This window comes from Salvelinus namaycush, chromosome 27, assembly GCF_016432855.1.
Source record: "Salvelinus namaycush isolate Seneca chromosome 27, SaNama_1.0, whole genome shotgun sequence".
Lineage (NCBI taxonomy): Eukaryota > Metazoa > Chordata > Actinopteri > Salmoniformes > Salmonidae > Salvelinus > Salvelinus namaycush.
Window position 1 is genome coordinate 12,610,299 of NC_052333.1, and position 5,791 is coordinate 12,616,089.

Genomic DNA, 5,791 nt, shown 5'->3' on the forward strand with positions numbered 1-5,791 from the left:
GTCTGAGAGATAGAGAGAGATAGAGAGAGAGAGATATAGAGAGAGAGCTAATCAAAGAATTAGCCCAGCAGGGGAAGCTCTCCCTTGATAAAGATACCCCCACCCCAAGCGGGTCAGACCAGACCTCTTCATCATATAACCCCACAGACGAGCACCCTCAGCAGACAGTCAACCTCCCAGTACAGAGTACTTCTTCCTCATTGAAATGAAGGATAAATTTACCCAGCTGGAGGTAAGGCAGGTTGAGCTGGAACAGCGGTGATTACACTCCAGTCAGCACAGACCCAGACAACAGTCCAGCACAACAAAAAACCCTTAACCAGACCCGGAGTGCTGGAGGTGGAGAGAGACATATCTGCACTCTGGACAGTGGTGAGGACAACTTCAACAGGAGAAAGAGCAGAAGCAGGAGCAGGAGCAGAACAGAGCACTAGAGGAGAGGATCAGACTGCTGGAGGAGAGGGAGAGGGGGATGGAGGAGAGGATCAGACTGCTGGGGAGAGGTTGAGGGGGACGGCGTGGACAGAGAACAACCCAATAGAGAGTGGCCATCCCCACAGAGAAGCCAGCAGAACAGACCCCACCTCAGCACCCGACAAAAGTCTCGAACACCACAGCAGAACAGTCCACACAGACCCCTGACCATAGAGTCGACATCACAGCAGAAACAGACAAAAGAAAAAACCCCAAGCCAGCAGCTCTCACCCCCTCTGAGCACCCCCCCTGTCAGCCACCCTGATAGCCCTCCTGACAACCCCCCCCCACCCACTGAGGACAAACACAAGACACAGAATGTTCTCTATGGACTCAAATGGGAAATATATTGAAGAAAAAAACTTTTTCCCAAACACAGTGTGTCTAAACTCTGGTGTCCAAACACCCAGTGCGCCCTAGACATTCTGTCTGAGGACAAACTAGGCTCACCATAGCCACATAATATACACACAGGCACAAACGACCTGAGAGCACAGCAGGAAAGGGTGGCCACACGCACTGAAGGGATGATTGAAAAAGCTTCTTTACATTTCCCAACGTCACAAGTGGTTATCTCCACCCTGCTACCACGAAAAGACTTCCACCCTGCTACAATACAGCGGGTAAAACGCAAGCATTTCCCGTGACTGTGGCCTCAAAACCAAATGTTTTCCTGGCCCACCACTTCACCCTGGACTTGAACAAGCCTCTATGACCAGGTCCACTCTACAAGGCAGCAGTGCCCACCTTTGCCGGACTCTAAAGGACATCGCTCTCAAACGCAGCCCCAACACTTCACACAGGAGCAAACAGATCAAGAGACACCCCCCAGACCACGAGACACCCTCCAAGACCTGCAGGACCCCCCCTGGACCTACACATAGAGGACCCACGCACAAGAGGACTTACATCCAGACCACAGCACCCCCAGACACATTCACACCCCCACCCCAACCAATAACACCCCCCCACATCAACCATGCCCACACCCCATTTAGACCCCCTCAGATCAGACCTATGCCATCCTGCCCACCCCATGCACCCCACCCCGCAAAGAGGGCATCAACATGGAAGTCACACATACGCCCAGGTAGTGAGCGGGCAAACAGGCCCAACCCCCATCTTACACTCGCCCAGCCAACGGCATGACCAGATGCTCAGCAGGCTCTGCTCACACTTACTGGCCTGAGGCCAAACCACGACCAACAACATTGGACACTTTATGAACAAAAAGCCGTCACTATATCATCCGGAATATCCCAGGCCTGAGGTCATGGGCCATTTGTAATGTCTTTATTGTTTTGAAACTTCTGTATGTGTAATGTTACTGTTCATTTTTATTGTTTATTTCACTTTGTAGTTATCTACCTCACTTGCTTTGGCAATGTTAAACACAGTTTCCCATGCCAATAAAGCCCCTTGAATTGATAGAGAGAGATAGATAGAGATGAGAGAGATAGATAGAGAGAGATAGAGAGAGATAGATAGAGATAGATAGGGAGAGATAGATAGAGAGAGATAGAGAGAGAGAGATAGAGATAGATAGAGAGAGATAGATAGAGATAGATAGATAGAGAGAGATTAGAGAGAGAGAGAGAGAGAGACGATGAGAGAGGAGAGAGCAACATGAGCTCCTGATATATTTGATTTTTTTTGGTTTTAGAATGAGAAAACACTCTAATCGAAGAATTCCAGACAGGAAGTAATGAAAACAACAACTCTATTCATTCAGAAAGAAAAAAAAGAAAACTTTGCGCCTCAAGTTAAGAAGTTTTGAGTCTAGCTAGCTAGCTACACAACAAAGAACCTAGCCGCAGACTAACAAGCTAGCCAGAAAGAAACGAGCTAGAACAAACCTAGCAAGGGCAGTTAATACAACTACATCAAACGACCAAACTGAGTGAGAAAACAAAAAGGAGCACGGACTAACGTTAAACATATCTTCAGTTTTTTTGTGTGAGGATTTTTCACTCTTTTTGCTGTTTTTGAACTAAAGTAGCGCGAACAGCAGACGAACAAATCGTTTGCCATGGCAACGGGGCAGCAGAACAGCGCAGCAGCAGCGGTAGTAGCAGAGCGCACAGACACCGTGTCCCCACTCCCCCTCAGCGCAGAATCCATTCTCTACCAAAAAAAGGCCAAAAATGACACAATGAGGAAAGCTTTCAAACAGAAACTACTAGAGAGGGCCAGAAACCCTTTTGCAGACCTCTACAAAAACGGTGACGTGAGTAATCTCATCTTTCTCACTGAACCAGCCAAATGCATGGCGCTCAGCAGTCTGCTCTCACCCCATGCATAAAGAAAGAGGGAATCTGTAATGGGTGGAAGCTGAAATCAAAAGAGACAGACGACCCTGACGCACCATGATACAATCAACCTCTACAAGACTGGATGTCATGGTGCAAGGAAACATTAGGCTGTTTGAAACAGACTTTCAGACCATAAGGAGAGAGCGGAGAGAGAGAAGAACACCACCAGTGACATACCCTCCCACAAGACAAACTCCACCAGCACCACCCTCACCCCTACCCTCCCCACCCTAAAAGCGCACTCCAGCACCTCTCTTCCCACCATAGTGGAGGACACGACCCTGGAGGAGAGCGACCCCCTCAATGCAGAGCAGGCTCAGGCCCTCCTCACCACCATGGCTGCCATGAGGGAGAGTGCACCAAATGGAGGGGGAGGTGGTCCTGCTCAGGGAGAGCGTGAGCAAGTAGCAACCAGACAACCACACCTTAGAGGAGCTCCTAACCAAGGTGAGGACAGAGCAGGACAGCAGCCTTGCAACACAGCTGAAAGAGGTTCAGCAAGAGAGAGACGGACTCAAGAGAGAGCTGGCTGACCTAACAAAGGAGGTGAGAGAGCTCCAAAAAGACAGGCAGAGCAGCAATAAGGAGCTGACGCACTAAGAGAGGAGCTGCAGGAGAGAAAGAGAGCAGAGGACAGCTGCAGGAGCAGATAGATCACCACCCTATGACCTGCCCTCACACAGCAGAGGAGCCCAGCTCAACCAGCCAGACTTCCCAGCCCTGGCTGCTGCACCCCTCCTCCCCAACCCACAGAACAGCCTCCCACTGGACAGTGGCACCCGACACAGACCAGCCACACCCCAGCTCCAACACCCACCAGCCCCCCCTCTGCCCCCCCCAGTCCAGAAGAAAACACGGCTGACATCGTCCTGTTAATGGACTCAAATGGAAATATGTCCAGGAGAAGAAACTTTTCCCTAGAACACAAAACGAGAAAGGTGTGGTGCCCAACAACGCAGAGTGCCATGGAGCTGCTTGATAAGGCCCATCTTGGGTCGCCAAGCCACATAATCATACATACTGGAAGCAACGACTGCATGCTCAGCAGGAGAGGGTGGCGACTTCACTACGGGGAGTGATTGAGAAGGCCTCCGCAATCTTCCCCAACTCAAGAATCATAGTGTCAACCCTTCTACAGAGGAGGGACTTCCACCCTGCCACAATCCAAAGAATAAACGCCAGCCTATCCCGGGACTGTGCCCTGCGACCCAATGTACACCTGGCCCACCATCCCACCCTCGATTGGACTGTCTCTAGACCATGTTCACCTGTACAGGGAGACAGTCCCCATCCTTGCCAAGACTCTCAAGGACGTCGCTTTAAAACCGCAGCCGACCTCTCCACCCAGGAACAGCGGAGCAATCTCCACCCCGCGAGATCACCGAGACAACATCCCGGACCAGCACCCTGGACCCCCCAGCACGACCACCGCACCACAACCTCAATGCCCACTACAGCCAGCGCAGCACAGACCACCCCAGCCCAGCTTCAGAGCCACCAGACGAGGCCTCCCACCCCCTGCCCCCCACCGCAGATCCACACCTGAAGGAGCCACAGCCCAGCAGGCAGAGCTACGCACAGGCTGTGAGAGGAGCAACTGGCCCAGCCCCCACCAACCAAATGAGTGACATTAAACAAATGCTGAGTCTACTATGCTCACATGTGATAGGCCGAGGGTCATGGTAAGATGAGCACAAGAACACCACCATCCTCACACTACATCCACCCAAGTGGCATGACACAAATTCTATCTTAAATGATAAACAAATCACATTTGCAAAATAAGAGTTTACTTTAATTGAAAAATCCTGTTTTAATGGTTCTTCTTGGATTGTGAATGTTTGTCTCATTTGAAAGGTAAAGAAAGAAAAAGAAAAAAAAAGTTATGAAGTCTTTTTACGTTGCATGTTGGAATATACAAGGATTGAAGTCCTCTGCTTTTGGGCTAAAGAGCAGAAACCCAGAATTCCTGAAAGAAATTGATGATGTTGATATTGTAGTACTACAGGAAACTGGTGCAGAGGTGATGTTTCCACTGGCTGTCCACTAGGTTATAGGAGATAATCATACCATCCACTAAATTAAAAGGAATCAAACAGGGCAGAGACTCAGGGGGAATGTAATATGGTATAAATCTGAACTAATTAATTCAATCGAATTGATCCAAACGGAGAATCCTTTATCTGGTTAAAAATCAACAAGGAGGCTATCTTGACAGATAAAAATGTCTTCCTCTGTGCCACATACATTCCCCCCTCAGAGTCACCCTACTTCAATGAAGAGAGCTTCTCCATTCTAGAGGGGGAGATTAGTCACTTTCAGGCCCAAGGCAACGTACTGGTCTGTGGAGACCTGAATGCTAGAATAGCAGAAGAACAGAACACTATTAACAGTCATGGGATAAACACCTACCAGGAAGCAATAACCTTTCCCTCCCCACATACCCCCACCGAAAACAACTATGACAAAGTGAAAACAAAAACGGAGTACAGCTCCTGGGCTCTGTCGACACTGGGTCTGTACATAGTCAATGGCAGGCTGAGAGGAGACTCTTTTGGTAGGTACACCTACAGCTCATCCCTTGGCAGCAGCACTGTAGACTACTTCCTCACCGACCTAAACCCAGAGTCTCTCAGAGCCTTCACAGTCAGCCCACTAACACCTCTCTCAGACCACAGTAAAATCACAGTGTATCTGAGAAGAGCAGAACCCAACCATGAAGCATCACGGCCCAATAAATTACATGGTACTAAACAAGCTATAGATGGAGTGCAAACAGTACAGACATCTACCAAAAAGCAATTAGTAGCCAAAAAATACAATCTCTCCTGGACAACTTTTTAGCCTTAACATTCTCCTTCAGCAATGAAGGTGTAAATTTGGCCGTTAGGAACATAAACTTTATATTTGACAAATTAGCCTCCTTGGCTAATCTAAAGAAGCCTAAGAGCAAACAAAAATAACAGATAATGAAAAATGGTTTGATAATGATTGCAAAAATCTAA